Raw genomic sequence first — 27,255 nt, 5'->3', positions numbered from 1 at the left:
CAGCCCGGCCCCAGGAGCAGTGGGTCCACACCCAGCCATGTTACAGGAAGTTTCATCAGTTTTTATTTTAAGTACATTAAGACAACTTTTTCTGTTGAACAACTTCCTTTGTAGAGAAGCTGTCACTTGACATAAATGTGTAATTTTTTCCGTTATCATGAATCTGCGTCATTTTGTTTTTCTTTCCTGTGCCCCTTCGTTTTTAAAATATGGCACTTTAAGCCTTGTGTAAAGTAGTCTTTTTAGCCAACTCGGAGTGGTCTTTAACCCCTTACTGGCCAGTGGCTTTAGCCCCGCCCATCGGTGACCTGTCACGTGATCGCGGGTTACCGATGCGTGGGCATGGCAACCCGGGGTCTGCAGGAGATCCCTGTGGTTGTGATGTCTTGCTTGCTATGAGCGCCACCTAGTGGTTGGCGCTTATAGCACATGAGCATTTCTGCTACATAGAGGCAATCTGCTCATCGCCTTTCTGAAGCCGAGCCGATCAGGTATCTGCAGCTTCTGGTCTCCTGTGGAGACTATTGAAGAGGCAGAAAGTGGAAAAAATGTTTTTAAAAATATGAAAAAGGTAAAACAATATATAAAAGTTTAAATCGCCCCCTTTCGCCCCATTCAAAATAAAATAATAATAAAGAAAAGGCACATATTTGGTATTGCTGCGTTCAGAATCGCCCATTCTATCAATATAAAAAAAAGAATTAATCCGATCGGTAAACGGCGTAACGAGAAAATTCTAGACGCCAAAATTATGTTTTTTGGTCGTCACAACATTGAAATAAAATGAAATAATGGGCGATCAGCTCGACACGCAAAAAATAAGCCCTCACTTGGCCCCAGATCCCGAAAAATGGAGACTCTACGGGTCTCGGAAAATGGCACCATTTTTTAGCAAACTTTGGATTTTTTTTTCACCACTTAAATAAAAAAGAACCTATACATGTTTGGTGTCTACAAACTCGTAATGACCTGGAGAATCATAATTGCAGGTCAGTTATAGCATTCAGTGAAAAAATTGCATTTTTTGTTGCAATTTCACCGCGCTTGGAATTTTTTTCCCCGTTCTCCAGTACATGATATGGTAAAACCAGTGATGGCGTTTAAAAGTACAACTTGTCCCGCAAAAAATAAGCCCTCACATGGCAATATTGACCTAAAAATAAAAAGGCTATGGGTCTGGGAAGAAGGGGAGCAAACAATGAAAATGCAAAAATGGAAAATGCTCCGGTCATTAAGGGGTTAAAAAGCCTCCCATGTAGAGGAGTTTTGTATCACTACCACTTAGCTAAAGGGAGAAGATTAATATATAAGTAAGAGGAGTGGAGTGGCCGATGGAAAAGGGAATAAACCAATCCCAGATTCAGAAGAACAGCGGCATTTACACCAAATAAATGTCACAGATTTATGACAAGTGACAGATCCGATTTAATGTGATTGTTTCTGTGACAAAACAGACATTTTCTGATGTTCTATAACTCCTTTCCATATAAATGTATTGTGGGCTCTAGATGGCACCGTGTATGCTATCATTGTAATCTCCATTACTGGATAGAATTAGAGGAGAAAGACTAAGGCTCGAAGCTGTGACAAAAAATTATCAAAAGTGACTGCAGATTTTATTTGTATTTTTTTTAGGCAAAAGGAGTTAATAACAGCGACCACCTGACTGGGGTCTTACATCTTCAAGCAACTATTCCCAATCATCCGGGGAATCTACAAGAAGAAATGTCTTGTTTGCAGCCACTGATTTCTCTGCCTCCTTTCAGTCCACAGTTGTGGATTTGTCCGGCTGAATCTTCCATGAGGCTTTTCCTCCATCACTGACTGCGAGGATCCATCACATAACTGCCATAGATTCAGCTTATGTGCTCAGACATCACTGGGAGCCCCCCAGCAATGTATACATGACATTGCCAGAACAGACCACCCCACTGTATCCAGAGCTGATCCCTCCGTACTAGGACCCTGTAATAGAAGTGGACGGCCCCCACACACAGGGGGCAGCTGTGGACGTGGTCCTGTGCCGGCTTCATTAGGGCAAGGTATATAGAGGATCTCATCTGTACCGAGAAGCCGGACGAGCAGTCCTGCAGCAGAAGTGACCGAACACTGCGAGTGTCAGTACCTAGGACCACCTCTTGGGAGGAGGAGGATGTTTTAATGAAGTATAAAAACTTAGGACACTATAGTCCTGATTGATCAATGCAATTATGCCAGAATTCTGGTGTAAATCACTTTGAAAAGTCACAATTTTTGTGCATTGTTGAGTTGATCAAAAATGTTGTGACTTTTGGTGTTTTCACGTCAGTTTTGCCCAGCTTCACCAAAATGGGCAGAGTTGGGGCAGGATGGAAGTGTGGTACCACAGCTTGTCTAATTCATGGTGAACTGTGGCTTCCCTTACACCCGAAATCTTACTCCAGTCCGTGACTGGAGTAAGATTTGTGGCAAGGTGCACGCACCACTTGTCAGAAGCGCATAATTCATGCGCCACTTAATGAATCTGGACCGTCTGACTCCAGCACGCTCCCTCATCAAGAGCAGCTTGAATATGGCCAGTCTTAATGAATCCCTGTCCTAAGTGCTTTATTAGTTAAAGAATAACCGTTGTTTTAATTTTTGTTTTGTAAATTAATATTACACATGAAAATAAGTAATTTTATAATCTTATCAGAGAAGTCTTCTTTTTCCTGCTGGATTGATCTTTCAGTCTCAATTCGCGGTAACATCTGTAAAATCTGTATTCAGTGAAGACAAACTTTCCTATTAGTGAGATAGATGACAGTTAGTGCTATTAATACTCTTTAAAGAAGGAAGGGGAGGAGCTAGCGGAAGGGGGAGGAGCTAGCGGAAGGCACAGACCTTCTGCTGCAAGTTCTCCTGAAACCACAGTTACTTCTCCATGGAAGATTGCAGCTGGTGTTTATACATAGAATCCTAGAACATTAGAATTGGAGGAACCTCCAGGGTCCTAGTGTCCAACCCCTGCTCAATGCAGGATTCACTAAACCATCTCAGACAAATGTCTGTCCAGCCTCTGTTTGAAGACTTCCATTGAAGGAGAATTCACCACCTCTCGTGGCAGCCTGTTCCATTGAAGAACGCACCAAATCTGCAGCGTGTGCACACAGCCTTGTTGTTCTTTTGGTCACAGGCAGGTCTTTGCACAGTCCTGAATGATAAGTACAGCACATACACGCTAAGGCTATGTGCACACGTAGCAGATTTGATGCAGAGCGTTTTTGCCTCTCTCTGGCAGAAGAAAACGCATGCAGATTTACATGCAGATTTACATGCAGATTTACATGCAGATTTACATGCATTTTTTCTGCCAGAGAGAAGTGTTTTTCCAGCATTTTTTCAGCGTTTTCGCATGCGTTTTTTCAAGCACTTTTCCAAGTGATTTTGAGCATAACTTGGAAAAGTGCTTGACAAGTTGGTCACACAATATAAATCCATGCAACCGGCATGGATTTATATTGTGTGACCAACTTAGATGCTTTAAATGCTGCATCTATAGTAAAAAAAAAAAAGAATTAAAAAGTTAAAAGTAAAAAAAAACCTGTATACTCACCTCTCCAGTCTCCTCCCGGCGGCGTTCTCTCTCTTCAGCGTCCCGCGGTATACTGGCAGGACCTGCGGTGACGTCATTTAGTCAGCTGATGGTCACGCGACCATCACCTGACCGCTGACGTCAGCAGTCGCGTGACCATCAGCTGACTAGATGACGTCACTGCAGGTCCTGCAAGTACACCGCTGGACGCCGAGGAGAGAGGATCGCCGCCGGGAGCAGACCGGAGAGGTGAGTATACAGGGTTTTTTATTTTTAACTTATTTATTTCTTTTTTTCACCGCTTGGTAGCCGGGATGAAGAGGAGTTGTAGTCTCTTCTTCATCCTGGGTACCACACGCACCCCGATTACGCTGCAAATTCTCGGCCATTGAATTTAATTGAAACGCAGCAAATCCACATATACCTGCGGGGTTGCTGCTTTTCAATGGCCGCGAATTTGCGGCGTAATCGCGGTAGAAATGGTCATGCTGCGTTTTGCAACGCAATGCGAATGCGACGCGCTAATTAGCGCATCATGTGCACAGCACATCCCAATTCACATTGCTTTGCATGGCAGACGGTTTTACAAGCGTTTTCATGGGCACATAGCCTAAGAGCGGGGAGCGGCTCTAGTGTCACCTGCTGGGATGGCACAATCACTGTCACCAGGATACAGGGGACATTATCAGAAAGGAGGAGATGACGTCTCTTCCCTCTCGCCTATCAGAGAATAGATTGCTGTATACGGGGGGCCTTATCCTCCTCTATTACACATCACTCAGTTCCTAAAGGGAATGATTTGACCATAATACAATATATTTGAGTGGAGCCAGTGCTCCAGTTTTGCGTTCATAATGTTGAATGGAGATTGATCAGTTCCAGTGTGTCTGAACAGGGTCCGAGCCCACATCTCCTGAGCTCAGGCTTTACACTGAGCATCACTGTCACGGACGTCAGATTAGAAGGGCATGGAGCACGATGTGGATGGTTGCCTCCGTATCCGCCATTACCTGGACTGCTAGCTTTACCTGGACACTCTGGATCAGCTCCTCCGTCTTGTCGAGACCTCTAAGGGCCAGTTCACACAAGCAGATAAAATATCATTCAGAGTTTCATCCAGAAAAGTGGGAGAATTCTTTTCTCACTTGTCGTCCATGTGCAGTCCAGATCTAATCTGGCTTTTTAACCATTTACAGTTTCCAGGGCTACAGGATTGCAATGTATCTGTATAAAGCAGATTTTTTTCTGTACCCATAGACTTGAATGGGTGAATCTTGTCTGACGGATGAAACGAGGACATGCTGCCATTTTCTCTATTTATTTTTTGCTCACACACAGATTCGATCAGTGACAAAAAAAAAAAATCCTCCTCTGCACTTTCCCATTGAATAGCATTGGTCTGAGTGCCGTCCATTTGTTCCACAGACAACTTTCGTACTGAAAATACATTTGTGTGAACGAGTCCTAAGAAAGACATTGTAATTGGTTATCAGATGTTGACTGAAGTTTGGCTCTGAAAATGCAGGGCTCTTAAAGACGTTCTCTAATACTTTAATGCAGATGATTTATGCATAAAATAGGTGGTCTATATCAGATGGTTGTAGGTCCGACTCTTGGCTCCCCACCAATAAGTTGTTTATAGCTCTGGCAACAGCCGGATGTAACTTGTGCACAGAGCGCACCCCAGTGGCCACTGCCTGGTGCTGCAGATCACCTCCGGTACTCCTCAATAGCTGGTCTGCACCCGGCAGCGGCCGCAGTGTACGGAGCGGTTTTGTTCCACTTTGAACATTGCCTGCATCTTGCCAGAGGTGATGGCGGCTGATCATCGGGGGGCCGATGGTTGGACCCCCACCTATCTTATATTAATGACCTATCCAGTGGAGTATAAAAGTGTTTGATAACTCCTTTTAAAATCTTGTTTCCATACCATTGTCTTATACAGCGTGTATCTGTGTTCTTTGTGTAACCAGATCGGCCTGACCTCTGATGGTTCTTCTAGGCCTCTATTACAGCTCTTACAGCCCCAGCATGCATCATTTGTGCTGGAGAGGAATATGAAGACGCAGGAGCAAATAGAAGAACAATTAGGAAAGCTTGGATTATTAGAAGAGCAAAATATGCTCATAGTGGAGGTGAGCCTATTATTATTATTATTTTTTTTTTTTTTAACTTTCATTTTTATATTTTTTTATTTTTAGGACATTTGTTTCCTCTCTTCAGAAAATAACAGTAGATAAGATTGATTAAAGCTTCTGGAAAGGTGTTCAATAACGTCTGATCAGGTGGCTGGTTTGTAATGGTTGTCCCATCTTACCAATGCCTCTCTCCTGCGGTGAATGTGACATTGTGGGATGAATATATATATATATATGTGTATGTGTGAAAAGTTGTTTGCCCCTTCCTGATTTCTAATTCTTTTGCATGTTTGTCACACTTAAATATTTCAGATCTCAAAACAAATTTTAATATTAGACAAAGATAACACAAGTAAACACAAAATGCAGTTTTTAAATGAAGATCCTAATTATTAAGGGAAAAAGAAATCCAAACCTACAGGGCCCTGTGTGAAAAAGTGATTGCCCTCTAAACCTAATAACTGGTTGAAGCACCCTCAGCAACAACAACTACAATCAAGTGTTTGGGATAATTGACAATGAGTCTTTTACAACACTCTGGAGGAATTTTTGCCCACTCATGTTTGCAAAATTGTTGTAATTTAGCCACATTGGAGGGTTTCCGAGCATGAACCGCTTTCTTAAGGTCAGGACTTTGACTAAGGCTGTGTGCCCACGATGCGTTTTTGGTCCGGATTTTGGTGCATATTTGTAGCGCGTAAACGCTCCAGAAACGCATTGCATACCTTATCCCATGACTTCCTATGACATTCTGCAAGTTCTGTGCACATGGTCCGTATTTTTTCTGCGCAAATTTTACTCGCAGAAAAAATACAGACATGACCAATTCTTGTGCGTTTCTGCATGCGTATTTGCCTATACAATGCATTGGAAAAACGCATGGCAAATACGCATGCAAATACTCAGGAAAATTTCTGCTTCATTTCTGCATCGTGGGCACTAAGCCTAAGCCACTGCAAAGTCTTAATTTTGTTTTCCTTAAGCCATTCAGAGGTGGACTTACTGCTGTGTTTTGGATCATTGTCCTGCTGCATAACCCAAGTGCACTTCAGCTTGAGGTCATGAACAGATGGCCGGACATTCTCTTTCAGGATTTTTTGTTTAACCAGCAGAATTCATGGTTCCATTTACCACAGTAAGTCTTCCAGGTCCTGAAGCAGCAAAACAGTCCCAGACCATCACAATACCGCCACCATATTTTACTGTTGGTATGATGTTCCTTTTTTGAAATGCAGTGATACTTCTACGCCAGATGTAATGGGACATACACCTTCCAAAAAGTTCAACTTTTGTCTTGTCAATCCACAGAGTATTCTCCCAAAAGTCTTGGCGATCATCAAGATTTTTTGTGCCAAAACTGAGATGAGCCTTTATGTTCTTATTGCTCAGCAGTGTTTTTTGTCTTGGAACTCTGCTATGCGTGTCATTTTTGCCCAGTCTCTTTCTTATGGTGGAGTCATGAACACTGACCTTAACTGAGGCAAGTGAGACCTGCAGTTCTCTGGATGTTGTTGTGGGGTCTTTTGTGACCTCTTGGATGAGTCTTTGCTGCGCTCTTGGGGTAATTTTGATCAGCCGGCCATGCCTAGGAAAGTTCACCAAACCACAGTTAATTTATGTTTTAAGGAGGGAGGGGGATCACTTTTTCACTCAGGGCCCTGTAGGTTTGGATTTCCTTTTCCCTTAATAATAAAAACCTTCCTTTTAAAAACTGCATTCTGTGTTTCCTTGTGTTATCTTTGTCTAATATTTAAATTTGTTTTGTGATCTGAAACATTTAAGTGTGACAAATATGCAAGGAAAGGGGCAAACACTTTTTCACACCAGTGTATGTATATGTGTGTGTGTGTGTGTGTGTATATATATATATATATATATATATATGCATATGTGTATATCTAATATATATAATCGTCTTATCCCGTCTGTCAGTCCAGGAAATCCCGCGTCGCTGATTGGTCCGGTCCTCAGTAATACGGTTCGCCAATCAGCGATATTGGCGCCAAATTTAAACACCGCTGTGCTGATTGGTCGCGCCCCCCGGCCACGACCAGTCAACGATATTGGCGCCAAATTTAAACACCGCTGTGCTGATTGCGCCCGGTGTACCGCATACATATTCTAGAAAACCCGATGAGTTTGAATCGGGCCACCATCTAGTGTGTATGTATATATATATATATATATATATATATATATATATACAGTACAGACCAAAAGTTTGGACACACCTTCTCATTTAAAGATTTTTCTGTATTTTCATGACTATGAAAATTGTACATTCACACTGAAGGCATCAAAACTATGAATTAACACATGTGGAATTATATACTTAACAAAAAAGTGTGAAACAACTGAAAATATGTCTTATATTCTAGGTTCTTCAAAGTAGCCACCTTTTGCTTTGATGACTGCTTTGCACACTCTTGGCATTCTCTTGATGAGCTTCAAGAGGTAGTCACCGGAAATGGTTTTCACTTCACAGGTGTGCCCTGTCAGGCTTAATAAGTGGGATTTCTTGCCTTATAAATGGGGTTGGGACCATCAGTTGTGTTGTGCATTAGTCAGGTGGATACACAGCTGATAGTCCTACTGAATAGAGTGTTAGCTGCTTTTTTCTTGCCATAATACAAATTCAAAGTAAAGAAAAACGAGTGGCCATCATTATTTTAAGAAATGAAGGTCAGTCAGTCTGAAAAATTGGGCAAACTTTGAGAGGGTCCCCAAGTGCAGTTGGAAAAACCATCAAACGCTACAAAGAAACTGTCTCACATGAGTTTTGGTCTGTACTGTACACACACACACACCACACACCACACACACACACCACACACACACCGCACACACACACCACACACACACCACACACACACACCACACACACACACACACCACACACACACACACACACCCTGTTTTAAACAGCAAGTCAGTTAAGAACTAGCAAGCCTTCTTCCAGGTAGTCCTCCATATTGATTAGCTCTGTATAACTCCGCTCACAGCACTGATTGGCAGCAGTACAGAAAGCTGTCAGTGGCATGGACCGTGTTATACAGAGCTCAGCATTTAAAAAAAAAAATATATATATATATTGGTAGATCTGCAGCAGCTAAAACCCCAATTTTATCAAAACTACAGCAAACACCCCAGCAAGTTAAACATTGCTGGAAACAAGGTCCCTGCCTCTACATCATGTTGCGGTGGCATAAGCTGGTGACAGATTCCCTATAACTGCAGAGAATATTTCCACTGCTCCACAGCTCAGTGGTGGATGTGTTTTACACCCCTACTGCCGATGCTTGGCATTGTGATCTTAGGCTTAAAGAAGCTGTTTGACCATGGAGACCAGTTTCAAGCTTCATATTCACAATTCTTTAAAACGTAAGAACTTTCTATTACTACTTATATTTGAAAATGGCATGGCTGTGTGCTTGACTTTTCGCATCTGTTTGCAATAGATGTAGTCGAAATACTAACTAGAAAAATTAGGAATATTGGTCATCTACTTTTGGCCGTATAGGGTCTACCTTCAGTAAACCTATTACAAAATACTTTTGACTGTAGCACTTAATTTTTTAGACTGGTCCTTCAGATGGATGGAAAAAATAAAAAAAGTCTACATGATCAATAAAGAGACTGAAGAAGCTGGAATCCCCCAGAAAAGAATGAAGTGTTTACCTTCAATGTAAAGTGGTTCCACAACATCGTGATTAATGAGCTCAAAGTTCTCATGGCCAATCCAGTGCTCCACATTTCTTTTCCTACCTGTAAAAAAGTTGTCTACTACTGTAGCCTCATGGCCATCCATCATAAGCTTGTCTGTGAGATGAGACCCAACAAAACCAGCACCTCCTGTTATCTGCAAACACAATTTGACAAATATGATTTCAATGAACAAAAAAAAAAATTATTCAATTTGAGTGACAATATTATATTATCTAGCTGCTGTTTGATCTCAGTCCACAGCTCCTGTGCGTTATGGTAGTTGTCCCCCAAACCAGAGGCATATCTAGGGGAAGGTAGCCAGGGCATGTGCCCCAAGCGCACCTGGCAAGGGGGCGCAGTCGGGCAGCCTAATGCGGTGGTCTAATCTTCCCCGGTGGCCGCACAGAACATGCAACCCGCTGGCTCCCAGTGAACAATTGAAGTTCTCACCGCTGGGTCAGAGCGATGCCAGCAGCGCGATCAGACCATGTGATCATGCTGCTAGCGTCATTCACCGGTGCTGAGAAATGTGAAGAACATTGGTGGAAAATGCTCCACAGCAGTTGAGCTGAAGACACCGAAGATTAAATGTAACGAGGGGCTGGGGGATATTTACTGCATGTCGGGGGGTATACTATCTGTGTTGGGGATATTTACTGTGTGGGAGGGGGGTATACTATGTGTGTTGGGGATATTTACTGCATGTCGGGGGGTATATACTGTTTGGGAATGATTTAGTGTAATGGAGCTGGGTAAGATTTACTGTGTGAAGGGGGAAATTTAGTGTAACGAGGCTAGGGGAGATTTACTGTGTGTAGAACATTTAGTATAACGGGGTGGGGATGATTTGAGGACACAAGTTTGGGGAGCAAGGATGGGACCGCTGCAGACATAATATGAGTGGCGGGAGACATTTGAAGACACAATATGAGGAGCAAGGGGTGAAATGGGGGGCATGTATGGGGGAGGGGGGGATCGGTGCAAACACAGTATGGTGAGTGGGGGAGATGTGTGGGGAGGCCGTATGGAAAAAGAGAGGGTAAATGTATGAGATGGGAAGGGGAGATGTGTGAGGGAATAGTGCGAGGAGACAGTATGGGGGGAGAAAAATGTGAGTGGGCACTGAATAAAGACTGAATAGTGTGTATGTGGAGGGGTAGCATGGGGGGACATTGTAAGGGCACAGCCAGGAGGGGACAGTATACCAAGGAGAGGGAGTGTGATGAGTGGGCACAGTATAGAGACTGTCCTATACAGGGGACAGTGAGAGGACATTGTGAAGAGGGGGCCCAGTATGGAAAGGAGAGGGCAGTGTGGGGAGCATGTACCATAAGAGGCACAGTGTGTAGGTCATATTTTGTGCAGAGAATATAGTGAGGGGCAATTATTTATTCAGGGGCTCAGCATAGGACAGATATTTTTATTCAGGAGCTATATAATAAGGGCATTGTGTATGTGCTGCAGAAGACCTGAGAAGATGGAAGGCTGCCGAGACGAGCTGTGGATGAGAAAAGTCATCATGGCGTCTCGACAAAATTAAGAAGAAAAGGAAGAGGATGACTCCAGAGACGTCATCTATTAAGTACCTGGATGTAAAAGCTTTTTGTGACACCACGGCCACGTCCCCCATTTGATGCTCTCATTTTTTGGAACTGGTTTTTCTAAACACTACTCGTAAAGAGATGGCAGAAGAATAGATTTATTTGCAACACTACGAGAAAGCACACAGTGGTCCTGAAAAATTATTTCTATGGCCTATAAATGGCAACGAGCTGGCTAATGCCAATTATGTATTTCCCAGACAACTAGAAAACACACACACACAGACTTCAAAAAATTATTTATTTGGCCTTTGAATGATGAGATGGCTGAGCCAATTATTTATTTCCAAGACTACTAGAAAACACACAGCGGTCCTGAGAAATTATTTCTTGGGCCTAGAAATGGCAACAAGACAGCTGATGCCAATTGTTTATTTCCAAGACTGCTAGAAAACACAGTGACTTAAAAAGGCACAGTACTCTCACAGACGGGGGTGGGGGGGCAGAGTATACATGGCGGCTTAAAGGCACAGTACACACAGTGGCTAGTTTGCAGAGTGCACAGTCAGAATCTGTCCATCACTCCAGCATCATCCTATCCCTACACTAATGAGGGCATAATTGCGACACTCGTAATGAGGCCATTATACAGGCCGGGTCACGTGCTGCGCTGGCCAATCACAGCCATGCTAATACTTTCAACAAGCTTTATTAGACTGGCGAACCCGAACAGGAAACTGGACGTATAGTAAAATGTCAGTGTTTGGGGCTCGGTACGGACCCCGAACTTTACCTTTCGGGTTCACTCATTCCAAATTGCGAGGTCACTTTTACTGTAAAATTAATATGGTAATAAACTCCAAAACAATTGTGGAATTGCACTTTTTTTGCAATTTCAACGCACTTGGAATTTTTTTCCCACTGCAATACCTCAGAACGTGACACTGATCACATTTAAAAAATGAGGCCAGGCCATTAACCTACAAAGTGGCTCGGTCCTTAAGGGGTTAATCTAGTGGACTCAATAGTTTTTCCCCTTTATTTATCCGGCACCGTTATAAACCTTCATCACAAACTTACTGTTTTAGAAAACTACATAACATTTTCGCCACTTTAACCATTTCAAATCTGTTGTCCCATCAGCCAAAATTGCACAAAAAATATGGCATCTTGTAGAGTATTAGTTACAGAAGAAATAAGTCTACATACCCCTGTTAAAATGCCTGGGCTTTGTCATGAAAAAAAAATTATACCAAGAAGAAATAATTAATTTCAGAACTTTTTCCAACTTTAATGTTGCCCATAATGTGCACAAATTCATTCAGAAACAAACTGAAATAATATTGAGGGCGAAATAAAACTAAATTAATGTGGTTGTATAAGTGTGAACACCCTCTTACAACTCGGGATGTGATTGTGTTAAAAATTAGCAAATCACATTTAAACTCATGTTAAATAGTAGTCCGTACACGGCTGACTATGTTTAGTCATTCTGATTAACCGCATATAATCTAGTAGGATTTTCCTGACATTTTCTTACTTGCATTTAACAGAAAAGGCCATGGTCTGTAAACCGCTTGCAAGACAGCAAAGGGATCTCATTGTTGAAAGTTACCAGTCAGAAGGTGGGTATAAAAATAAATAAATTCCAAGATATTAGAACCTTGATGAAGACAGTAATCAAGATGTGGCTTAAATTGTCACAACAGTTACATTACCTAGAACTGAACGTGCCTCAAATATTAATAAAAATACTAGAAGAAAATTGGTCTGGAACGCTGTCAAGAGGAGAACTGCAACATTAAAGGAGCTGCAAGAAATTTTGGAAAATACTGGTTGTCTACTGAATTATGACAACAATCTCCAGTATTCTTCATATGTCTGGCCTGTGGGAAAGGGTGGCAAGATGGAATCCTTTTCTTAGAAAGAAAAATCATTAAAGCCCAACTTGTTTTTCCAAAACCGATGCGCGGTTATGCTGTGATCAGTCAGTCAGATTGACTGACCGATCACAGCACCCTGAGTCCGGGAGCTGATGGCATAGGTCCCCGCACCTCTTCCCGTGCCACCCAGCCATCAGTGACAGCTGTCGGCACTGAACTGTCACTGCGTTTTTACATGCAGTGACTGTTTAAAGTCATGACGGACATAGCATGTCATGGTGCCAGAAGTGACACCCGCTCATGACGTGCTATGTCCATCATTAGGTGTAAAGGGCTTAAAGGGGTTGTCCAGTACTTTATTATTAGTGATCTATCCTTAGGATAGGTCATCAATATCAGATTGACCTGACACCTATCGATCAGTTTTGTGTGTCGGTGGCTGGAAGGGAATAGTTGCGAAGCAGAACAGCAGAGCTCCGCCAACCAAATAGTGATTGACTGCGACCGGATACTTCACATCCGCTGCTATTCAAATAAATAGAAGAAGGTTGGCAGCATCCCACTGTGTATGAAATGCAATGTTTCACTCCACACAATTATCACCTGTGGGGACAAGATGTAAACAGTTAATTGGTGGGGTGTCAAGCCCCTACCTATTTTATATTGATGACTTACCTATTGGATATTGGAGCTATTGGATATGTCATCAATATAAAGTTACCAGACAGTTCCTTTAAGAAAATAGTTTTCAGTTACTCAAAGAGCAATGTCAATTTATATAGACAAGAAAAGCACCAGTTGACTATTGTTCTTATTTTATTAAAATAGCATATTCAACCACCATAAACTGATAATACTTTATTTTCTTTATCCAAGAATACACTTAACAACACAATAGTGACTCAAAATATTCTTATTTATCAGAGCTGCTTTCAAATTGAAATGTACAGCTTTGTGAACATTGAGGAGAACAAAGATAAGGTTTAAGTAACAAAAAAAGACAAAGCTTTCCCACATGTTTTCCCACTCTTCAGGAGTATATCTAAATTGGCAGTATGAAAGAGTGGACCCTTACAAGACTGCCCCAATGTAATGCATAGAGTACATACCATATTAATGGACCTACCATATTCTTTAAACATATATAAATAAATTGGCATTTTTATTTCCATGTCTGCTTCAGCTTCAAAAAGAAACTAGTAATTTAAACCCGTTGTATTCGGCAGAGTCTGAAAGGACTAAATGGTGATTCTTAGCTGGCCCCACCACCAGCAATAGGGCTGACCTGTCCTCAGACAGTTGTCAAAAACAGTCACGGCAAGATATATAAAATGTGGAGATTTCCATGTATTTCCTACTCTACTGTACATAGAAAGACATCTTTAAAAAGTGCAAGGCAATGTTTGCAGTTCTCAAACGTTATTAGGCACATCCATTCCTTTAAAGCAAGCTTCATAGGGAAATTCCAGTTTTATTCTTCATGATAGCCCCTCAGAAGTCTCTATTTTCTTGTAAAAGAAACAAGGGGAAAGGGAGAACAAAAATTACATCCTGTAAACCATCAAGATAGCCCCTCTTCTTCACGGAGTGTTCAGTTATGTCGCATTCTACCTTTTTTTATTCTCTCCGGTTTTGGCTTGGGTATATATTGGTTATTTGCTTGATATTCAAGTTCTTTACTAAAGTAGTGAATTGTTTTATTCAAGCCTTCCTCTAGTGGAACCTGAGAAGAGAGAATAGCAAGAAAAACCATGTTACCGTAGCTTTCTGAACTTACACCAAAGTCAACAAGAACAATCTAAAAAAAAAAAATAGATTAATAGTATATATGTGAAATGATATAATATATAACACATATATATATATTTTTACCTCTACTGAGGCAATGATGCTATGATTAAACTCCAGTATACATACCACAGGTTCCCATCCAAGTAGAAGCTTGGCTTTCCTGATATCTGGTTTTCGCCTTTGTGGATCATCTTGAGCTTCTGAAAGAAACTGTATTTCTCCACCACTCCCGATAATGGAAGAACATATGCTTAATAGTGGTTTGTGTTTTTTTTTCTTCTTTGAACCATTAAAAAAAAAAGCAAAAAAGATTGACTTTGGCGCTCCATGGCACCTTAACCAGCGCAGCACGATCTTCCTCGGCTGACACTCGAATGCCGGCATCTTGCGATTAGTGGACCCCAGCAATGTCATGAAGAGCATTTTACCATTATATGGCAGGGTCTATGTAATCGCAAGAAGTGCCCATTATGTTGGCATTCAAGTGATGGCCCAGGAAGTTTCCTCTTCCTTGGGATGGCAGCCGCAAAGTACAAAAAGTACACTGGACCAAGGTAGTGAAAATCTTTTTGCTCATCTTTATAAGTCATACAATGTTAAGTGCAGTATCGTAGTGTCCAATGTTTGCCATGGGTAAAAAATAAAAATATGCCTGGCCTATGATGTTCTCCTACCAAAGCCTCATTAAGACGCCAATTTAAAACACGAAAAACACTGATAGAACTTGTACATATTTTATAGTCTATGGCGCAGTTCACATGTTTGGGTAATTCTGCTGTACCTGGCTGGACACAAATATAGTGCGAAGCCCCACGTCAATTTTTTTAAAATTATTTCATGAATTTCATGAAATAATTTAAAAAAAAAATACGTGGGGCTTCGCCCTATTTTTGTGTCCAGCCAGGTACAACTAGGCAGTTGGGGGCTGGAATCTGCAGCGCAGGGAGGCCCAAGCTTTCTGGGCCCCACCCGCTGCAAATTGCAGTCCGCAGCCACCCCGGAAAATGGTGCGTTCATAGAAGCGCCGTCTTCTGGCGCTGTACCCAACTCATCCAGGGCCCTGGTGCGGTGGCTCACTGGGTAATAAAGGGGTTAAGGCCAGCTTGGCATTATCAGCTGGCCCTAAGCCCGAAATTCATGGGGTCACGTCAATATTATACATGACTGCCATGAATTTCTAGTGAAGTATTTAAAAAAAACCACAACACCCAGAATAAAGTCCTTTAATTGAAATAAAGACACAATTCTTTATTGTTCTAAATTAAACCATACTTACCATCACACCCATTCCAGCTGAAGCCAACGATCTCCTGCAATAAAAGTAAAATAATAAAGCAACATCATCTGGAGCTGTCCTGGGAACCATCGAAAGATAAGGATGATGTTGCGTTATTATTTTTCTTTTATTGCAGGAGATCATTGGCTTCAGCTGGAATGGGCGTGATGGTAAGTATGGTTTAATTTAGAACAATAAAGAATTGTGTCTTTATTTCAATTAAAGGACTTTATTCTGGGTGTTTGTGTTTTTTTTTTAACTTTGACTATGGGGTTAGTAATGGGGGTGTCTTATAGACGCCTCTCCATTACTAACCTGGGCTTGATGTCAGCTGGCATTATAAGCTAACATCAACCCCAGCCCTATTACCTCACTGCCACCGCTACAGGGCAGTGGGAAGAGCGAGGCTAAGTGCCAGAATTGGCACATCCTATGGATGCGCCATTTCTGGGGCGGCTGACGGCTGGTGTTTCTAGCCAGGGAGGGGGCCAATATTCATGGGCTATTAATATCAGCCCCCAGCTGTTTGCCTAGCCTTTGCTAGCTATTAAAATAGGGGGGACCCCACGTCATTTTTTTGGGGGGGGGTCCCCCATTTTAATAGCTAGTAAAGGCTAGGTATTCAGCTGGGGGCTGATATTAGTAGCCTGGGAAGCTCCATGGATATTACCCTCTTCCCAGGCTTCAAACATCTGCCCCAGCTGTCTGCTTAACCTCCGCTAGAGACTAAAATTACGGGGAACCCCACGCCAATTTTTTTTTTAATAAATCCTTTATTTTAACACTGACAAGTACAGTAACCAACACTGTCACTGTACTTCATATATATATGTGACTGACATGTTTCTATTTATCTAATCTATGTGTGATGCTCTATTCTTTCTGTTATAAATTGTCGGGTACCGCTGATGAATTGCCGGCCGGCTTTTTTAAAGAGACGGTGCATGAAAACACTAATATTTTTTTAAATAAATCCTTTACACTAAATGACAAGTACAGTAAGCAACACTGTCACTGTACTTCTTATATATGTGACTGACATGTTTCTATGTATCTAATCTATGTGTGATGCTCTATCTTTCTGTTCTAAATTATCGGGTGCTGCTGCTGAATTGCCGGCCGGCTTTTTTAAATAGACAGTGCTTGAAAACACTGTTATTTTTTTAAATAAATCCTTTACACTAAATGACAAGTACAGTAAGCAACACTGTCACTGTACTTCATATATATGTGACTGACATGTTTCTATCTATCTAATCTATGTGTGAAGCTCTATTCTTTCTGTTATAAATTGTCGGGTACCGGTGTATGCCGCTGCTGAATTGCCGGCTTTTCATGTTTCACTGTGAGCACTGTTCCCATCGATTTGGGCAACCACCTCCCCCAATACATTCTACATTATTGTTAGTTGTTTTCCTTCCTGTAGAATTAACCTACAAGGAAAGAAAGGGTTTATTTTCATTCTGATATTTGTGCCCCATTGACTTGCATTGGTTTCCTGTATCGGAATCGGCGATATCCGATACTTTTTGGGTTTCGGTCCGATCCAATCCGATCTGATATTTCCTGATATCGGAAGGTATCGCATCGCTCAACACTAGCAATAACACATGTAAGTATAATGCATGAGAAGGACAAGTCACAAATGAGGTCCAGCAGCAGCGTGGTCACAGTGAGGGCACCTGCTCTATTTTCCAGAGGCCAAATGGATATGGAAGAGCAGTTTCCATTTAAATATCAAGAATGGAGACTACTTTTTTTTACTTATTTATTTTTTACTGGAGAGACTATTTTTGCTGTAAAAGTTCGGAGTTGCAGCATAATCACAATATTTTTGTAAAAAAAAATACTCTGTTCATTATCAAAATTGTGTGATAAAAAGAGAAAAGAAAATACAGTGGTCCAGTGGGTGGAGTAACTCATTCATTGCCAGTATGTCTTGAATAATTAGACCGTGAAGGCCGTCAATCACGGATAAGACCAGCCCCCGTCCCTCTAATCCAAGAACAAGCAAGAATTTAAAGGGGTTTTCCCAAGAGCAAGTGTTCATTTTAATCATCTTGGAATAATAACAATTCAATGTATTAAAATAAAATGTTCCTGCGCGGAGATAATCTTATAAATTGTCCCTTGCTGTGTCTGACCTTGCAGGAGCATGGTCTGATCATACCGCAGCACCTGGCTGGGGGAAAAAAAAAGTATGTGGACATTACAACACGAGATTGCAAATGATTCTCTGAAGTAAAACATTGTTTAAAAACAGGCAGTGAAATGTTTTACCTCAGAGAAAGAGTCATCTGTGATCCCGTGCTGTAATGTCTGTATAATCTTGTGCTTCCTCCCCTGCCCAGGAGCCATTACACAGTACACAGCAGGGGCACATTTATAAGATCATCTCCACACAGGAACATTTTATTTAAATACATCCAATTGTGGAAATTATTATTCCAAAAACTCTTGATTAAAATGAACTTTTGTTCGAGGGAAAACCCCAATGGATTTACTTTATACTGTATCAAATGTCCAGTATACAGCAATCTGCTCAGATGTTCCTTGACCATAAGGCTGTGTGCCCACGTAGCGTTTTTCAAGCGTATATGCTGCGGAATTTCCGCAGCGTAAACGCTTGAAAAACGCATGTAGATCCGCACCCCATGGTCCCCAATGGCATTCCGCAATGTCAATGCCCATGCTGCGGATTTTTCCGCAGCGTATATGCTGCGGTCAAAAATCCGCAGCATGTTCATTAATTTTGCGGAAGCGCAGCGGAATCAATGTGCGGATGGTACCCAAGTCTGGATGAGAGGAGACTCTCATCCAGACCTGGGTACCAAAGAACCTGTAAAAAAAAGAATAAAATAAAGTTTATACTTATCTTCTGATGTTTTCCCTCCGTCGCGCTGTTGTCTGAAGGACCTGCCACGTCATTGAGTCATGTGACCCACCACATGACTCAATGACGTCACCGCAGGTCCTGCACACAACAGCGTGAGCCGCTCAAGCCTCCGGACGGGGCAGAGAATGCATCAGAAGGTGAGTATAAAGTTTATTTTTTTATTTTTTACCATTCTGAACAAGTTGTCAAGCACTTTTCCAAGTGATGCTTGGAGAAGTGCTTGATAACCCGCATGCGGAAATGCATGCAAAGATGCCTCACAAACGCTTCTACCTGGCGGGAAAACCGCATGTAATATCCGCATGCGATTTTCCCGCCAGGGAGAAGCGTAAAAAATATGCTTCAGGTCCGCAACGTGGGCACATAGCCTAACACAATGCCAATAGATTTCAGAGCATTTTCATGGGGACAGGTTCCCTTTCAATAGGAAGATACGAGCTGCAAGGACAAATAGTGACAATTGGAAGAATACATTTTCATTTAGACAGTGATGTAGCAGAACATGCCTAAAAAAATACCATTTACATGTTATGTCATTAGACATTTATAGACTGGGATAAGGCAATTTTACAAGCCAACATTAGTGCATGCCATTGGGTTAAGATATAAAATCAATAAAAAAAAAATTGGTATCAATACTAATCACAGACCTTTATCAGCAATTCACGCACAGTACACAATTATCCACCTTGTGATTACACATCTAATAAACTATTGGCAGGATTTCTCAGGGGGGCGAGAACTCACCAACAAGTTGCTTAATTAATCTGGCAAATTCCAGGATGGTGTGCTCTTCTGGGTTTCCAGAAGCATACAGTCTAGATCACGTGAAGTCATTATCGGTCTTTACTCCTCTTTGGTCAGACCTCATCTGGAATACTGTGTACAGTTTTGGGCACCACATTTTAAAAAAGACATAGACAAACTGGAGCAAGTTCAGAGAAGAGCAACCAGAATGGTGACTGGTCTGCAAACCATGTCCTATGAGGAACGGTTGCAGGATTTGGGAATGTTTAGCTTGCAAAAAAGAAGACTGAGAGGAGACTTAATAGCTGTCTACAAATATGTCAAGGGCTGTCACATTGTAGAAGGATCATCTTTATTCTCATTTGCACAAGGAAAGACTAGAAGCAATGGGATGAAACTAAATGGGAGGAGACACAGATTAGATATTAGAAAAAATTTTTTGACAGTTAGGGTGATTAATGAGTGGAACAGGCGGCCACGAGAGGTGGTGTGTTCCCCTTCAATGGACGTCTTCAAACAGAGGCTGGACAGACATCTGTCTGAGATGATCTAGTGAATCCTGCTTTGAGCAGGGGGTTGGACCAGATGACCCAGGAGGTCCCTTCCAACTCTACCATTCTATGATTCTATGATTCCCTGTGGAGAAGACAACAGCAGATTACAGCTTTAATTGCAAATTGTAATTAATAACCTCAATGCGGAGATGAATTTAGGATTGGCTTACGGTTCTTTAAACTCCAATTACTCATGTACAAAATAATGATATTGTAGAATAGTTTTACCCTTCAGCAAGTCACGTGCCATTCAATTCAATGTGTTGCCTCCCTATCATACCAATGTGGTTCCATGCTGCCCTGGCTTTAGGCTATGTTCACACTGTGCGTTTTTGCAGTGTTTTTCCCACTCAGAAATGGGCCAAAACGCTAGTGAATTCTTCTGCCAGCTAATGCAATGACAATCCTGAAGTGCTGTGAACATGATCAGGAATTTTCCTGTCAGGATTTGCATTGCACTTAAATCTGCAGCATTTCAATTATTTGTGGGTTTTTGCCGCTTTTTTCACCCATTGAGTTGAATTGAGTCAGTCAAATCTGCAGCAAAAATGCAGGTATAAAAATATTTGCGGATTTGCTGTGTATTTGATTGACTCCATTTAAGTCAATGGGTCAAAAAGATGGCTAAAGCACACAAAGAATTGACCGCGAGTCACATGCGTCAGCTGATGAGAGACTACTCCTCCCATCAGCCTACAAGAGAGCAGGCGCCACTGATGGGAGAAGTGGTCTCATCAGCAGACGCCTGTGCTCACAGTAAAAACAAAAAAAAAAAGATAAAATAAAATGGATATTAAAATAACATTATACTCACCTATTCGCCGTAATCTCGAGTGTCCCACGGCGATCGGATCACCCGGCAGCACTCTATACACTGACAGGAGCGTAATCGCTCCCGGCAGTGTTTAGCGCTGATCTGCCAGGACAGAGGTCACATGAGTTCATCAGCTGATGAGCTCCAGTGACCTTACTTACCGCACAGAATTTTCTCACACAGCAGTGGTGCAGTAAGTAAGATCACCGGAGCTCATCAGCTGATGAACTCATGTGACCTCTGTCCCGGCAGCTCAGCGCTATACACGAACACAGGAGTGATTACACTCCTGTATCAGTGTATAGCCTGCTGTCCTTTAGAACATTTGCATCAGTGATTGCCGATGTGACTGCTCTAGAACTGACCCAGACCTTCATGGGACACTCTGGATTATGTCATCACATCGGACAGGTGAGAGATATGATTGTAAAAAAAACAAAAATGAAAAACAGATGACAATGGCTTCAGCAGATTAGGCGTTAGGCGAGTATACTGTGTTTTTTATTCTTAAATAAATGATTAAAACAGTGTGGACTTTTATTTCAAATAAAGGATTTTTTTCAGGCCGTGTGTGTTTATTTAAAAACTTTTACTATGGGGTTAGTAATGGGGGTGTCTTTTAGACACCTCTCCATTACTAACCTTGGCTTCATGTCATGTTTTTTGTGTGACTTCCGCATATATACTTTGAGTGATGAAGTATTACAGCAGAATGTAAATATAAACCCAGAAAAGGAAACTTACCAGATTCACCGGACTGCTGACATTGCTGTTCATTAAACCCACAAGCCCATTAACCAGGTCACTAGTAGAGAGAAGAACCAGTACATTGTTAAGGTGTCTTAAAATCTGCCATTAGCTACTACGCTTTGGAACTAAGGTCTGTTGGTTTTGTCTTTCGTTAAGTGGTTGTCCGGTCTTCTCATGAAAGTCGGCAGTCCTCTATGTGACCTCAGACCAGACCTCTGAATCTTATCGGTGAGTGTACCACACGCTGTCAAGATTCTACTGCTGTGGTCAGTGACAGCAGGCAGTAATGTGACCGTAAGTAAGCGATTTGCATACTTCCGGCCACATTCTGACAAGACGTGCTCGGCCTCGCTCAATTAACATGTATTGGGGCCGAGCAGCTTTTACTAGCATATGACTGCATGTATGCAAAACTTATACTTTTAGTTATGTGACTGCCCGCTCTCGCCAGCGACACCAGAGAATCGAGATTGCAGACTTCTGAAATCTTACAGCGTGCGCTATCACATAGAATGACTGCAGCCTTTCATCAGAGGAGCAGACAAGTCCTATAACTAATACAAGTATATTGTATTGTCATAATGTGGCCTAGGCTGGTTATATTCAGCACTGCAGGCTGTGCACAAGGCATGACGGAGTCCACCTCTGTCATCAATTTTATTACAAGTCTGCAGTAAGGGTGAGATCAGACAAAAGTGTGGACAAAACTCTTCCCAACAGCAGTGACCAATGGCTACAGGATTTGTTAAACTAAATTTTGTGGCCTTTGGCCGCTGAAGGTTGGAAGTGTTTGGGTCGCACCGTATGCCAATTAATCGGTCCAAGAGGGAGATCAGAGATAAGCTGCCTAATTAACCCTTAGAAGGCAGTGAGACGACCGTATAAATCAGACTGCAATGCATGGAGTGGCCAGCTGGTCTCCCATATATTTCTATGAAGCGGTCACGCCTGGGTCAGGAGATCCTCCGGCCAGTCCATGCATTTCTGTCTGATCTTGGTCTGATTTATACAGTAGTCTGAATGCAGCCTTCAGGAAAGAAAGACCAAACACAGCAAGGTCTCACAAGTAAAGCAGACGGCAGGAAAGAAGAGTTTTGGTCATTCATTATTTAGGCTACATTCAGACAAAGAAAGATCAATAAATGGGTCCAACAGGTGTCACCTCAAAAAACATGAACGGGACCCTCTACATATCCCACAAAAGGAGAGCAGAAGGAACCAAGTGACAACTGAATGAATCATACAAGAAATAAAGGTGACATTCAGACAAAGTGGATTTGTTACAGATTCAGTGGGTACAATAACTCACATGTAACAAACTAAAATTTAGCAGCATAAAATTACCTGGAGATTTCTGGCAAGATTGGTCTTAACTAATCCCTGGGGCGTGTTTATATAATCTTCCTGGCGATTTTGGATCAGAAAACGTCGGAAAAATAGTTTCTCAAAAATAGGAAAAGAAAAAAAAAAACACAAAACTATGTCACTCACCCCGTGACTAAAAAGTTATTACTTTATTACATCCGGGCGGAGGAGACAGAAAATAGAGCGACGTCCGTATCACAATGCCAAGCACTTCATGCAGGCTGAATTTAGCGCATGGAGCGTGAAACAGCCGCCGCTCTTTCCTGTCTCCTCCGCCCGGATGGAATCTAGGAATCATTTTGAAGCCATGGGGTGAGGGCCACAGTTTTTCTCTCTTCCTATTTTTGATGTTGCCGGTCTCCTGTTCAGCACCACATGTGGCTATGTTATGACTGACTCAGGAATTAAAAAACGGTTACACTTTATACCAAGAATCAATAGTACACGTAAGAATAAGCATCTTTGTAATATTTCTTATCAGAGAGATTTGCTTCTTGCTCCGCCAAAATTGTTAAGTCTACCAAAATTCTGAATGTAGAAAGGAGGAGCTAGAGATAGAAGGAGAGGAGGAAGGAGGAGCTGTATTTCCATAGAAGCTTAGCAGCAGCACCTGCCATCTTCTCTCAGGAATGGAACACTCGCCCTCACTGAAGACACATTTTACCTCAGAATTGAGAATTTTGATAAGGACTGATCAATTTTGGCAGAGAAAGAAGCAGATTTCTCTGATAATACTTATTACAAAGTTGTTTATTTTCATGTGCACTATTGATTTATGAAACAAAATTAAAATGTCAGTTACGCTTTAACCCCTTCATGACACTGGCCGTACATATACGGCGCTGCAGGAGGTGCGTTCCGACAAAGCGCGGTGTACGGCAGGACGATTGCATGGGCTCATACCGATGGCCGGCGCGGTCAAACGCGGGCGTCAGCTCTGTATGAGAGCCTACACCCTGCGGCAACGCCCACGATTGGTGCTAGCACCGATCAACGGCGTTTAACCCCTCTAATGCTGCTTTCAATAGTGACAGCGACATCGATCGGCAAAGCAGAGAGCTCCCTCTGCTCAGATCTGCACAATGCCGCTGAACAAAACGCAATCAAAAAGTCGAAGGTAAATAAAAATTCATCTTGTCCCGCAAAACACAAGCCGCCATACAGCTCCAGCAACGCAAAAATAAAAAAGCTATAGCTTTCAGAATACAGAGATGCAAAAAACAATTCTTTCTATAAAATAGTTTGTGTAAACACTGGAAAAAAAGAAAAAGAAAATGTTGTATCGCTGTAATCGTACTGACCCGAAGAATAAAGTTATCTGATCACTCACCACACCGTGAATGGCAAAAAAAAAAATCCCAAGAAACAAATTTCTGTATCACTGGTTTTTGTTTATTCTGCCTCCCAAAAATTGGAATAGAAAAACGATCAAAAAATGTTGTACCAAAAATGGTTTTAATGAAAACGTCAACTCGTCCCGCAAAAAACAAGCCCTCACATGACTGTCGGCCGAAATATGGAAAAATTATAGCTCTCAAAATATGGTGATGCAAAAACTTTTTTTTTTGCTAAAACTAAAGTCTTTTAGAGTGAGACGGCACCCAAACAAAACAAAAATATATAAATCTGGTATCGCTGTAATTGCACCGACCAGAAGAATAAAGTCGTCTAATCAATTATATCACACGAGGAATGGCATAAAAAATAGATACAACCAATTCTTCACCTGCTGTTGATTTGTTCATTTTGCCTCCCAAAGATCGCAGTAAGGCTCAGCTCACATTTATCCTTCACACTGCACTGAGCACTTACACCGGGATTTCTGTGTGAATATCTGAAATATGTGATTTAGGTGAAAACCCCCACAGAAGATTCCCTATAGTGAGGCAGATGGAGGCACTCTGGCCTATGATCCAGCAGTGCCAGTCTTTTTAAGCGCATACACATAAGCGTGGCCAACCACACAGTTTTGTGCACTTCTGAAAAGGACACCGCTGAACAGAGGCCAGACGGAGTACAGAGTAACTCTGCTGCCTCTTTATAGTGAACGGATCAGTCGGGGATTTCATCAGAATCACGTCATTCGGAGATTTAAATGGAGACCCCGATGCAAGTGCACAGAATAAATGTGATCCCAAATATTGTGTAAAATGTTCCCAACAAAAGCTTCAACTCAATCCACAAAAAAGCAAGTCTCCACTCAGGTAGTCATCTGTTAATGGAAACATAGGGAGCTTTCACGTTACTAGTAGCACAAACGCTCTGGAAAAGTGTTATGGCTCTCTCCACCCTTCAAAAGAAATCCAGCAAAATCTGTACTCCCAAATCCACATGCTGCCCCCTCCTTTCTCAGCCCCATAGTGTGCCTAAACTGTAGTTAGCATTCACATTTGGCATTTCTGTAGCGATGGGAGCCCGCCTAATTTACAGGGTACATGTCTCCAGAAGCCTGAGCTGGGCACAATGTGTGGGTACTGCAACGTACTGGGCACGACGACGGCAAATTTCACTCAGCAACATACACTGCTGCTCGTTTCTGGCAAACATTCATGGAGTCAAATTCGTGACTTCACCTGTAGATAAATTCCCAGAGGGGTGTAATTTCCACAATGGGGTCATTTGAGGGGGATTCTGCTCTTCTGGCACATAGGGACTTCTGTATATGGAGTCTGCAAACTATTATACAATATTTTGTTCTCCAAGAGTCAAATAGCGCTCCTTCCCTCCTGCGTCTCGTCATATGGCTAAGCCACATATGGGGCATTGCCCAAATTCAGCAGAAATTGTGTGACAAATTTTGGTGCCATTTTTACCAATTTCCCCATGTGAAAATGTAAAATCTGGAGCTAAAACAAATTTTTTGTGGTAAAAAAGTAATTATATTTTCTTTACTGCCCAATGGTATAAGGTTCTGTGACACACCTGTGGTGTCAATATGATTGATGCATGCCTAGATGAATTAATTGAGAGGTATACCTTGTAAAATTAGGTCTATTATGGGGGGAGGGGGGGTTGTGGTTCTGGCACCTTGGGGGCTCTGCCAATGTGACATGGCACCCTCAAACCATTCCAGCTAAATGTTCACTACAATATGGTGCTCCTTCCCTTCTGAGCCTTGCACTGTGCCTCAAAAGTAGTTTTCGACCACATATGAGGTATTACCATACTCAGGAGAAATTATGCAACATTTAGTCGACCATTTTCTCCTATTATCCCTTTTGAAAATTGACTCATGCGATTCACAGAATCGTATAACATTGGACTGAGGGTTAGAAATGCTTACTACACCACTAGATGAATTCCTCAAGAGGGGTAGTTTCCAAAATGGAGTCACTTGTGGGGGGTTTCTGCTGTTTTGGCATGTCAAGGGGTCGTCAAATGTGACATGGCATTTGCAATCTGTTCCAGCCAAAAAAACAGAATTCAATTAGGGCTCCTTCCCTTCCCAAACAGTAGTTTTCCACCACATTTGGGGTTTTGGTGTACTCAGACAAGATTTCACAACAGACTGAACTGTCCATTTTCTCCTGTTACCCTTGTGAAAATTAAAAAATTGGGGCTGAAGGAACATTTTTGTGGGAAAAATGTATATTTTCATTTTCATGGCTCAGCGTTATAAAATTTGGTGAAGTACCAACGGGATTAAGGTTCTCACTACACATCTAGATAAATTCCTTGAGGGGTGTAGTTACCAACTTGGGGTCACTTATGGGGGGTTTCCACTGTTTAGACACATCAGCAGCTATGCAAATGCGACATGGCGTCCGCCATCTATTCCAGCCAATTTTGCGTTCCAAAAGTCAAATTGGCGCTCCTTCCTAACCAAGCCCTGCTCCCAAAACAGTTTTCACCACAAAATTTGGGGCTAAATTAACATTTTTGTGGGAAAATGTAAATTTTTTTCCTTCCACATTTCTTTAATTCTTGTGAAGCACCTAAAGGTTAATAAACTTCTAGAATGAGGTATTGAACACCTTGAGGGGTGCAGTTTTTAAAATGGAGTCACTTGTGTATTTTCTATCATATATGCCTCCCAAAGTCACTTCAAATATGATGTGGTCCCTGAAAAAACAAAACAACCCTCCCCCCCAAATGTTTCAATAATCATGCTGATTTAAAGTAAAGTAGACATGTGAAAAATGTTCCATATTAACAATTGTGTGTTTAAGGGCATAAAAATTAAAAGTTTGGAAATTGGGCAAAAAATGTGAAAATTTTGCAATTTCCGATATTTTCACAAAT

General features: G+C 41.8%; 1 pseudogene; it reads right to left on the bottom strand.

Moving 5' to 3' along the window:
- Positions 1-13,751: 13,751 nt before the first annotated feature.
- The window catches only part of LOC141213276 (UDP-glucuronic acid decarboxylase 1-like), a 116,672-nt pseudogene continuing 103,168 nt past the window's right edge, over positions 13,752-27,255 (bottom strand).

Source organism: Phyllobates terribilis, unplaced genomic scaffold (genome assembly GCF_046119375.1).
Source record: "Phyllobates terribilis strain yellow unplaced genomic scaffold, ASM4611937v1 Scaffold_191__1_contigs__length_3620865, whole genome shotgun sequence".
NCBI lineage: Eukaryota > Metazoa > Chordata > Amphibia > Anura > Dendrobatidae > Phyllobates > Phyllobates terribilis.
The sequence above is the reverse complement of the archived record's forward strand: the minus strand, read 5'-3'. Positions and strand labels throughout refer to the sequence as shown.